The sequence below is a fragment of the Narcine bancroftii genome, chromosome 9, assembly GCF_036971445.1.
Source record: "Narcine bancroftii isolate sNarBan1 chromosome 9, sNarBan1.hap1, whole genome shotgun sequence".
In the NCBI taxonomy this organism is placed as follows: domain Eukaryota; kingdom Metazoa; phylum Chordata; class Chondrichthyes; order Torpediniformes; family Narcinidae; genus Narcine; species Narcine bancroftii.
Window position 1 is genome coordinate 46,149,641 of NC_091477.1, and position 12,842 is coordinate 46,162,482.

The 12,842-nt window shown below is 41.3% G+C and overlaps 1 protein-coding gene across 9 annotated transcripts in view; it reads right to left on the bottom strand.

Annotated features, from left to right (window-relative positions):
* Positions 1-12,842, bottom strand: part of LOC138743492 (serine/threonine-protein kinase 32B-like) — a 177,055-nt gene that overhangs the window by 110,266 nt on the left and 53,947 nt on the right. The gene's annotated exons all lie outside the window — the stretch shown is intronic.

Consider the following 12,842-nt stretch of genomic DNA (forward strand, 5'->3'; position numbering starts at 1 on the left):
TGCATGTGGATGTATGAAAATTACTGGTATATATACAATCAGATGAAGCTCATCGAGAATTCAGGCCAAACCTCAACCCAAAGAATGGTAAGAAAATGGAAGTCTCAAATGACCAGATGAGTCCAATAACACACGTGCATTAAAAGGAACCCAAGATAAATAAGTGAAGGAGAAAGGAATAGATTTTATTGATAGAATTGGATGATGGGGATGGAGCAGGAGGTGAGCGTAAAAAACCAGTTGAAAGGAATTACCTAATTCTCAGCCAGAAATCCCATGTGATGCTTATCAAAACCAAAGCCAAAAGTTATCTTGAAAAGAACTTAACTGGAATTACAACAAGCCAATTAGTCTGCTTTCAAACAGGTAAGATAATTTCACCTTGTTCAAGCTGAGCTTTGATCACAGTGCGACTCAGCTCCACACTGCTGAATTGAGCTTTAGAAGCTGTTTCTGGAGTATATGAGGATATGATATGCTAGTTATGTAATTATAAAAGTAAACATTCACTGCCTCTACCACAGGCCCACCGTGATTGTGCAGTTTGTATACATGCTGGAAACCTTGCCAGCAAATACACTCAGTGAGGCTGCTGGACAAATTTAGTGTGAACTCCACACATCACGGTCTACCATTGTATCTTATTTCATCTTCAGTACATCAATCCCACCAGTCCCTGTCACCTCCCTTTATTTTGTTCCCTCTCACAACTCCCCGTATTTTTTTTTCCCCCACTCACAGCTTTTCCACACACAGGATGGTGTGTATGTGAAATGAGCTGCCAGAGGAACTGGTGGGGCAGTTACAATCTTTAAAAGGCATTTAGACAGGTACGTGGATAGAAAATGTTTGCAGGCATTTTGAACATAGAACAGTACAGCACAGTATTGGTTTGGGCTATTGAGTATGCAGGATCTTCTACTATGATGTTTATTGTGGTCCTACCCACACGAAACCCCTTCGCTATTGTTGGACTACAACATCGACATCCCTATATTGAACCGGTGAAGTTAATCTTGGACTTAAATGGTCAGCAATTTCCCATGGCATCACTGACAGAGATTGTGATCATTGGGTGAAGCAGGTTCAATGGGCAGAGATATCAGGATGAAGGTGCCCATTTAGAAAGATTCAGAACAATATGACCCTTCAGCCCACAATGTTGCACCAACCTATATAAACCTACTCCACATCAATTTAACCCTGCCCAATCTCATAGCTAATAACTATTCTTCTTACATCCATGTGTCTATCTATTAAATGTCCTGATTATACCAGCCTCCTCCACTATCCCCAGTACACCATATGCCTTCTAAACTACCCTACCAACCTTGCAGGATCTGAGGACCAGGACCCTTTGATGCTTGTGTTCCTCCACACTGCTGAGAATCCTGCTATTAACCATGTGACATGGGCCAAATGCAGGCAAATTAAACTAGTTTAGGTAGACACAGTAAAGTTGAGCCAAAGGGCCTGCTTCTATATGGTATAACTTTATAACTCTAGCCAATTAAACTGTCAACCTGCAGATCTTGAACACTTGGAGGAAACTCATCTAGTCATAGGGAAAATGTAAACACCCCACAGATGTCATGATCAAAACCCATCCTCCTGCAGAGGAACCTGCTGCTTGGCTGTCTGAAGAGAACACAACCTTTGTTGGAAGCTCTTTAAAAACACAGGGACACAAAGTATGAGATATTTTGGTCACCAAGTCAAAAACTGTCTAATGTGCCACAGAAAGCAGAACGGTTACTCAAACAGAAATTCAGCAGCTGTTTAAAGATAGCAAATCCCAACAGAGCAGGGAAGAAAACTGCAACAAGAAAGACACAAAGAACAATTTCAGTGGGCAATATAGTTTATTTCCCCCCAAAATAAACTTTAATCACAATAAATTATTTACAAAATAACATCATTCTATGTCCTTTCACATCTTTAGTGACATATACGCTTCTATTACTGTAAGTGGAAAAATTGAATGACATCATGAAACCCACTCACAATCCCCTTCACATCAATCCCCTCTCCCCCACTCTTCCTACCATATTAAAGATAAAGTCACATGCATTTTCATTTGAATTAAGGCATGGTGTCCATTTTGCCTTCAAAGTATTTCGACCAGACTGTATTAGCAGCACAAGGCTAGCTGAGCATCTCTGTGGATGGACCTGAGAAGACTGCAGCCCTATATCTGGGCAACCCTGATCACAGCTCCCTCATCCACAGCAGGAAGGATATCACCACCTGCAGGAAATACATCACCAAAGTCCTACACCCACTCTTTCATCATCGCCGAGCACAGACCCTGGAACCATGATCGAAACTTTGTGGGAGTGCTTTCACCAGAAAAGGTTGAGTCGATTCATGAAGGAGGCACATTATTTTCTCAATTGGGGATGACCAATAAATTGAAACCTTGCCAGCAATGTGCTCATTCCATAATTGAATTAAAAAATAACTTGGCATCCATTATGAGTACCCTAAAGCAATCGTAACATGATGAAGCAAAGTCAATGTGGTTTCATGAGAGGGTAAATGCACTCGTTATGTTTAGCAGAGATCTGTGACAATGTAACTGGAGAATGAAGAATGGACAACTAATGAATATATTTCCAACATAAATTTGATGTTACCCAAAGTCAACAAGGAGTTGCAGATGCTGGATAACGAGTGCAGTACCATCATGGTAAGTGAAGGAAGAACCCAGCAGGTCATGCAGCATCCAAGGAAGGCAAAAGGCCGTCTATGTTTGAGAGCTGAGCCCTTCATCAGCAATGCCATAATTCGACTATTCGTTTCAATAAGAAGGTGGATGGTGGGTGGCAAAGGAGGTAGCTTAATAGTAGTGGTATGCTTGGCATTGATGGGAGACTACTTAAAATGATTATAAAGCAGAGATTTCGTATGAATGGGTTAGATTCTGGATAGTAAATGGTAACCACTGGGATGACATATGGATCAGTGCTAGATGCTCATCTACTTCTGATCCCTATAAATGACAAGATCTGGTGTCTTTTATCAAAGATCAGTGAAAATACAAAAGAAAGTGAGGAAATAGATTGTGAGGACACAATGGACTAGAAATGTTTGCATTAACTTTCAAAGGCTTTAAGACAGCATTTTGGTCACACTGTACCAATGCTGAAAGTTGGATAAAGATTTTGATGATGAGCTTCACAGAGAAACTTTATTGTGCCAAAGATTAAGGAGGGCACTGTATATGCTGAAACTCTTGCTGCAGCTGGATGGGTTCTTCATTATAAACTACAATGGTGTACATTGAATTAAAAGCAGATAATAAATACAAAATATAATTTCACAGTTGCCATTGCATAAAAGAGAAATAAATAGCATTTCAATAGTGCAGATGGTGCTTTTTGCTGTTGAAGTACTGTAGTTAATGGTTCAGGGAGAAGCAATGAAAATCTCACTAACAAATCAGAAACTAATTCCACTCCGATGTTAAAAGACATCCAGAATTATGTGCAGTTTCTCTCTCCAGATTAGTTGTGCAAATGAATTCGAGATCGTGAGTCTGTAAAAGCCAAGCGTTAGAAGTTAAAAGTCTATAACAGATTAAGTGAGAGGGGTAAATTATGGCTGAAAAAGCACAGTGGAGAAATGTGGAGCAGAACAGAGAGGCAAAACACAATGCAAACAGCTAAGTTGCTGCACATAGAGGTTTCAACATCCTCACACAAGCAACACACTTTGCTTAACCCTGAATGAAACATAAATGCTATCTCGTGGTAAGGGTGCATTTTATCTGAGTGGCAAGTTGATTAGTGCTTTGCTTTGCACGTGAAATGGGCTGAATTGGAAGCCCTGCATGCCAGTTCAATAGTACTCAAATACCCTGCCTCTCTCACATGTGAAGAATGGTAACTGGGTGAGAATACTACCAATGCTTGCCATTGTTCATGGGCCTGTCTCATCATCGTTACCCAACACCAATGCATGAGGCAAGGATAGGAACATTAAATAACTTCCTATTTAGAAAACACATCTTTAGGAAACAGAACTTCAACGTGTCTTTTCAGTAAATCCACACGGATGTAGTTGGCTGAAATTACAGTTGGTGTCAGCCTGAAGAAAACTGAGGTCCTCCATCAGCCAGCTCCCCACCATGACTACCAGCCCCCCCACATCTCCATCGGGCACACAAAACTCAAAACGGTCAACCAGTTTACCTATCTCGGCTGCACCATTTCATCAGATGCAAGGATCGACAATGAGATAGACAACAGACTCGCCAAGGCAAATAGCGCCTTTGGAAGACTACACAAAAGAGTCTGGAAAAACAACCAACTGAAAAACCTCACAAAGATAAGCGTATACAGAGCCGTTGTCATACCCACACTCCTGTTCGGCTCCGAATCATGGGTCCTCTACCGGCACCACCTACGGCTCCTAGAACGCTTCCACCAGCGTTGTCTCCGCTCCATCCTCAACATCCATTGGAGCGCTCACACCCCTAACGTCGAGGTACTCGAGATGGCAGAGGTCGACAGCATCGAGTCCACGCTGCTGAAGATCCAGCTGCGCTGGATGGGTCACGTCTCCAGAATGGAGGACCATCGCCTTCCCAAGATCGTATTATATGGCGAGCTCTCCACTGGCCACCGTGACAGAGGTGCACCAAAGAAAAGGTACAAGGACTGCCTAAAGAAATCTCTTGGTGCCTGCCACATTGACCACCGCCAGTGGGCTGATAACGCCTCAAACCGTGCATCTTGGTGCCTCACAGTTTGGCGGGCAGCAGCCTCCTTTGAAGAAGACCGCAGAGCCCACCTCACTGACAAAAGGCAAAGGAGGAAAAACCCAACACCCAACCCCAACCAACCAATTTTCCCTTGCAACCGCTGCAATCGTGTCTGCCTGTCCCGCATCGGACTGGTCAGCCACAAACGAGCCTGCAGCTGACGTGGACTTTTTACCCCCTCCATAAATCTTCGTCCGCGAAGCCAAGCCAAAGAAAGATCAGAATATCCCTGTAGATTAGAAATAGCAAATGTTAATGCAACAGTCAAGGAGGAAGAGGAACTGAAAGTCAGTTAGCCTGACATCTTTGTTGGGAAAATGTAAAATGTATTATTAAAGATATAGGAAGCAGTAACATGAAAGATCATACTATGATTTGGCAGAGCCATCACTAATTTTTGAAAATGAAAGGCTGTTTGACAAAGCAATGTGGCTGTAGCTGGCACATCATCCATTACAAATCTTTTATGTTGCTGCAAGAGTTTGTCAGGGAAATGCCTGCCATTGGACCACCTTTGCTTTCTTGTTCAAAGACACTACCTTCATTGCAAGATCAGAAGCTGACAGCTGCATAATGTTTAACTGTATTCCCAACTGCTCCTGACCCTATGATATTGGGAACACAAGCCCAAATGTAAGCAGGACCTGACAGTATTCAGGCTTGGGATGATGAGTAACAATGATATGGAAATGCCCATCTCTAAAAGGGAACTACATACATTCAATAACCATACCTTTGCTAAGACTCTAACCATCAACATGCTGAGTGAGGGTCAGAGTATTCACAAAGAGAACAAGAGCTAGATATGCAGCCTTTTGATGTTATAGTTACATATTCTCTCTAGGCTTTAGGCGACTCCCTTACTGCCATTTGCAAGTTGATGCGGTGGAGGACCCTTCATAGTCTACATGAGTGCAGCTCCAATCATGTTGAAGGCCCAATATCATCCAAAAAAAAGCAGCTCAGTAGTAGACCACTGGTCCTACTACTAGAATCCATTGCCTAGTGAGGAGAGAGTTCATAGCAACTGTGGCAGATCTAGCAAAGGCACCAGGCAACCCTTTGGAAAACCGCAGTGGGAGAGCTCATCACCTGCAATTCCAGACTTCTCAGGGTCTGGAAATTGCTCATACTGGAGATCAATGGCAGGAGAAGAGCCAAGGTAGCCCCAAACCCCACCCCCATTCTCACATCTCTATTCATTTGGAGGGGACAACAGATGCCAGTGTCCAAAGGTGACTCACAGATCATGGAGGTTGTCTTGCATTCAAATATTCTTCTTGTATCTCCTTTAAACCAATCTTATACCATATAGTAGACAGATGGCTCAGAAACTCACAATGGGACTTCAGTCTGCATTCTTTCAACTTGCAGAAGGAAGTGAGCCCTCCTCCAACTTAAAGGCCAATGCCCAACTTACAATTAATGATGCAATTCCAACACAGGTCATTAATGTGAACTTGTTGCTGTCTCCATTGGCACTGCTTGACCAGTTGTGTATTTGCAGCACTTTCTCTTTTATATTGCATAGTTGATTGTACCTGGGTTTAATCCTAACCTCTGGTGCTGCCTGTGTGGAAGTTGCATGTCCTCCTGGCAACCATGCAGCTCTCAACCCCAGATATTCCAGCTTTCTCCCATATCCCAATGGCACACGGTCTGATGGGTTAATTGGCCACTATAAATTGCCCCTAATGTGTAAATAAGCAGTAGAATATAGGGGGAGATTTTGGAAATGTTGGGGGAATAAAAGAGAATATGAATGGTTAGCATCATGGTCAATGGACTCAAGGATCCTTTTCTGTGCTTTGAGACTCTATCCCTCTCAGTGGCACAGAAACTGGGCTTGTCCCAGAACTTATGACTTGACCCTGTGACACCAGCCTGCACTGGTTGTCAGTCACATATCTGTAATTCAGCTTCTACCTGTGGATTGCATGTGGATTGTTTCTACCTGTACGTGCTACAGTTGTTTTATGTGTGAGTGCATCAGACAGTGAAAAACCAGCAATCGGATGTCACAGCCCTCATCACAAATGCTAGAAGATCACAATTAAATTTCCCATGTTAATTGTAGTGAATATGTACAGTCTAATTAGATTTCTAGACCATCACCTTTATACTGAGCCTTACAACCATAATCTGAGCTGTTTTTGAAGTCACCATTTTTTTGAAAATTGACAAGAGTAGTATTATTTTTCTTGTGATCAATTTGATGATTGCTGGCATTATAGTTTCCATTCAAATCAAACACAAGGAAGTCACACAGGAAAGTGAGCACCTGCTGTACTTGTAGTCCCCAAGGCAGGCACATTGTGGGCAACTCCTGGTCACAATGAACTCGTGTAGTAAACAGCAAACAGGACCATTAAGAATTACAATATGGCACCATATCGTGAGAGAAAATCTTGTTGGGACCTTCTGTGAGCACAGTGACATTTCATCATTGTTTTTAAAAGGATTATATTCATCGACCCATGGGGTCTTTTTGTGGTAAAGTGTTATTTAAAACTGTAAAATGTTCTCAAATATAATTTCCCCTCCAACACTATTTTACAGATACTGGTTGGGAGTCTGGGGAGAGTAATTTATTGATGGCACAACCATAAAATATGGCAGCAAACATATATAAAAACACAGATGTGCACAATAGCTGAACACTTCGGATATGGAAGCAGTCACTGTTGCAGAATGATGGAAGCTTTTAGTCATGGAAGGCATTCCAAGAGATCAGACATAGAAATATTTGGTTAGACAGAGACTGATTAGGGATCGCCAACATGGCTTTGTGTGCGGTAGGTCGTGGTTAACAGGAACGTTGATGAAGGAAAGGCAATGAATGTTTTATACATGGACTTTCGAATGGCATTTGACACAATCCCTCATGGAAGGTTGGTCAGTAAAGTTCAAACATGATATAAATAAGAGACCAAATTCCACCATGGCAGATGGAGATTTAAATTCTAGTAATTAAGTCAGTCTGGAATTAAGAACACAGCAGCATCAATAATAGCAGGCAACAACAATGTTGTCCAATAAAGCCCATCAGGGAAGGAATTGTCATGTGTTGTTTTATCTACAAGTCTTTGAGGGAAATCAGAGATGAGGTTACAAGCTGCCACTGTAAGTAATGCCCTCATCAAAAGAACCTCCAACCCTCGCAACCTCTTTGGACCAGTCAGCTCACAGTAAAACAAACTTTTTAATTCCTCCCATTCCTTGAAAATTCCCCTGACATGAGGTTAAACTAGTTTTTAAAATCAGGTTGTGTTTCCTCCTGCATCTATACAAAGAAGCAAGGGAAGTGGTGTAACTGATTCTACCGACACTACAATGGCTCTGTCGTGGAGAGAATTGAGCACACAGTGTTCCTTGGTGTGCATATAACAGATGACCTATCCTGGACCACAATACTTCCTCATGTGTTGGGAGGGTTCAGCAACATCTGCACTTCCTAAGTGCTACTGCCCTATCTTGACAACATTTTGTAGGAGCATAATTGAAAATGTCCTGTCTGGCTACGTCATTATGTGGTAATGGTAGCCACAAAACATGAGACTGGAATTTATTATTGAATATCATTAAAACAGCAAAGATCACTGTGAACTCCCTTTCCTCTATTGATAACATTCAACAGCAGCGTTGCTTAAATAGGTATCAAATAATTTTAAGGTTAAACAGGAAAGTCTGTAGAAGCTGCCTGTTGCACATGAATTATTGAGGACCCTTTCCATTGGTCCACAGGATTATTGACCTACTACCATCAGAAAGGAGGTACAGAAGCTTCAAAATCAGGACTGCCAGGCTTGGAAATAGCTTCTTCCTGCTAGCTGTGAGATTGATGGACGATACCTTATAACTGGGTAAATCATTCCAAAATATTACACTGTATATATTCATTTTAAATTATATCTGTGTGTGTATGTGCCAATGAGTTCAGTGCAACCAAGAGCTGGCTAACTGCACTACCTCTTACTCCAAATACATAGTCTTCTCTTCCATACCTGCTTAATGCTACCACTATCCACTTTATTGCTTCTTTATTCAGCAATTATTTCCTTTATTGTTCACCATTTTACATGCCCATTTCTCGTTCAATTCCTCCTGCCTGCACTATTGCAAAGCCACTTGATTTTTCTTGCATTATCTGTAACTGTGAACATTTATCTATTGATCATTTATATTTATTACTTCTTTCCATTCTGTGGGATACCATTGTGGTTGGTGCATCTTGTGTACTGTATCTGCTTGGCTATAGCAAGTCGGAATTTCAGTGCATTTCTACATTGTACTTAGGTGTGTGACAAATGTTATTAGTTTATTATCTCCCACCCTGTTTGAATCTTGCTCTTTTCCTGTTATGAGCTCTCTCCTATCATTGTGAACTGTAGTACAGGAGAAATTGCAAACAATTCTTGGAAGAGGAGTTAAAAGATGCATCAAAGCAAAGGAACAAGTTTTTTGAATAAATGAGCCAGCTGTAAGACCCATGTATGTTGATTTTTCAAAAAAAAAAAGCAGAGTTGTGTTTTTTAAATGCTGGCCTTTTTATCAAAACAATTATAGAAGCATCTAAATGCAAGTTTGATGTTTCTCTTTTCAGGTACCAGCAATCGAAATCTATATTGTAAATATTTATTTTATTTTCATATATTAGCAATTTTTTAAGATCCATTGGACATTACAGCACAGAAACAAGCCTCTTTGGCCCTTCTAGTTTGAGGTGAACCATTTTTTTTGCCTAATCCCACTGACCTGCACCCAGTCCATAGCCGTCCATACCTCTCCCATCCATGAACCTGTCAAAATTCTTCTTAAACATTAAAAATGAGATCACATGCAACATCTCAAGCACGTTCCACACCCCCAACACTCTTTGTGTGAAGAAGTTCCCCCTCATGAACCCCCACTAAAAAAATTTCCCCTTTCACTCTTAACCCATGACCGTTGGTTTGTACTGCACCTACCCTCAGTAGAAAAAAGCCTATCTACATTTACTCGGTCTATCCCCTCATAATTTTAAATACCTCTATCAAATCTCCCCTCATTCTGCTATGCTCCAGCGAATAAAGGCCTAACCTGTTTAACCTTTCCCTGTAACTCAGTTCCTGAAGTCATGCAACATCTTAGTAATCTTCTCTGCACTCTTTTTATCTTATTGATATCTTTCCTGTAGTTAGGTGACAAAAACTGCACACAATACTCCAAATTTGGCCCCACCAATATCTTATACAACTTTAACATAACATCCCAATTCCTGTACTCAATACTTAGATTTATAAAGGCCAGTATGTCAAAATCTCTCTTGACAACCCTATCCACCTGTGACACCACTTTCAGGGAATATTGTATCTATATTCCCATATCCCTCTGTTCTACCTGTAGAGTATTTAGAGGTGGCTTGGGAGGAATTGCTGGAGTAGCTTGCACATACATATTTTAAAACACAGAATATTTACAGGACTTTTGCAGAATGCTTTTTCTAGAGAAACAACAAAGTAGCCACATTCAGCAACTTGCCTGGGAGAGCGTGTGATCTTTCTAGGCAGAGGACAATTGTTTTGCTCTCGGAGAGGGAGGGTGTGAAACAGAGAGAGAAGGAGTCATAGAAATCACTTACAGAAGGACAAGATGGCAAACTTTGGAAGGCTGCCTGGTCAAAAGAGAAGACTAGCGATCGAAAGGTAACCTGAAAGAAAGAGGACCATCTGAAGAACCCGGAAGGGGGCAAGTTTCATCAGCAAGACTGATTGAGAAGGAATCAGTTGTGGATGTCCTGGAAAAGGAATCTCTCTCTCAAAACCAGCAAGAACCCTCCTGAGTGGTAAACATTTGCTTGTTAAACACCAAAGCCTGGTGAACTTTGTTAATGCTAACTTCTGTGCACAATGCAAGAATTGCCTGCAACCAGTGAGATTGGACTGTGATCCAAAGAACTTTTCTAAACTTAAAAAGACATTACACACGCCTGCGCTTAGTATTAGAGGGGGGATTAAGTAGGTTAGGTAGGTTAAGTAAGTAAGTAAGTTAAGTAATAAGTTAAAGTTTAATTCTGTTTTCTTGTTCAATTATAATTAAAAATTACTTTTGTTTAAGGAACCCTGTGTTGTGGTGCATATCTAGTGCTGCTGGTTTTTAGGGTCCTCTCGACTCCGTAACATACCACACTCCTCAGTGCCCTACCATTTATAATGTATGTCCTTTCTTGATTTGTTCTTCCAAAATGGAACACCTCACACTTGTCTGCATTAAATTCCATCTGCCATTTTTCAGCCAATTTTTCCAGCTGGTCCAGATCCCTCTGCAAGTATTGAAAACCTTCACTGTCCACAACGTTTCCAGTCTTATCATCATCTTCAAACTTGGTGACCAAATTTACTACATTATCATCCAGATCATTGATGTAGATAACAAGCCATAAGGGTCCCAGCACTTATCCTGAGGCACACCATTAGTCACAAGCCTCCAGGCTGAGAAGCAATCATCCACCACTATTCTCTGGCTTCTCCCATCCAGCCATTGTCAAATCCAGTTCACTACTTCACATGAATACCCAGCATGTGAAGCTTCCTATCTAACCTTCCATGGGGGGCCTTGTCAAAGGCCTTACTAAAGTCCATGTAGACAACATCCACAGGCTTTCCTTTGTCAACTTTCCTGGTAAGCTCCAAGAAAAACTTTATAGGATTGGTTAAACAAGACCTACCATGCACAAAGCCATGTTGAATATCCCAAATCAGTCCATGGCTTTCCAAATAATTGTATATCTGATCTCTTTGAAAACCTTTCAATAACTTACCTACCACTGATATCAGGCTCACTAGCCTATAATTTCCAGGGTTACTTTTGGAGTCTTTTTTAAACAACGGAACAATGTGAGCTATCCTCCAATACTCCAGCACCTCACCCATGGCTAAGGAAATTTTAAATACAGGTACACGATCCTTTATCTGGACATCTAAAATCCAGAAAGCTCCAAAATCCGGCAAGTGGGGACCGCGGTCGGGGTAGGCAGCCGGGCAACTGGAAGGGGGTGGGGGTGGATATGGCAGCACAATTCAGGTGGGCTTTCTGAAATCTGGAAAAATCCAAAATTCGGAACACACTGTCCCCCAAGGGTTCCAGATAAAGGATCGTGTACCTGTATTTCTGCCAGAGCCTCTAAAATTCTACATTAGCTTCCCTCAAGGTCTGAGGGAAGATCTTGTCAGGCCCTGGGGATTTATCCACCCTTATTTGCTTTAAGACAGCAAGCACTTCTTCCTCCTTAATCTGTATAGGTTTCATAACCTCACTGCTTGTTTTCTTTACTTCCTTCAAATTTGTGCCCTTTTCCTGAGTGAATAGTGAAGAAAAAAAAACAATCAAGATTTTTGACATCTCTTTTGGCTCCATACAAAGCCAACTGCTCTAATCTTCAACTTTGTCCTTTACTATCCTTTTGCTCTTAATATACCTATAGAAATCCTTAGGATTTTCTTTCACATTGTCTGCTAAAGCAACCTCATGTCTTTGTTTAGCCTCCTGATTTATTTCTTGAGGTTTTTCTTCCATTCTTTATATGCCTCAACGACCTCATTTTCTCCATGTTGTCTAAACCTGTTATACAACTCTCTCTTATTCCAAACCAGATCCCCAACATCCCTCAAACCTTCCAACCTTGCCTTTGATCCTGATAGGAACATACAAACTCGGTACTCTCAAAATTTCACCTTTGAAGTCCCTCCACTTACCTCGCACATCCTTGCTCGAAAGCAATTTATTCCAATCCACACATTCTAGATCCTCTCATTCCCTCTAAATTGGCCTTTCTTGAATTTAGAATCTCAACCCAAGGCCCAGACTTATCCTTCTCCATAATTAACTTGAAACTAATGGCATTATGAACACTAGACCCAAAATGTTCCCCTCCACAAACTTCTATCACCTGTCCTGTGTCATTTCCTAATAGGAGATCCAGTATTGCACTTTCTAGTTGTACAAGATCACAAGATAAAGGAATAGAAGTAGGCCTATCAGCCCATCAAGTCTTCTCCGCATCTCCACCCTGAGCTCATCTGTTCTCACATTCAATTCC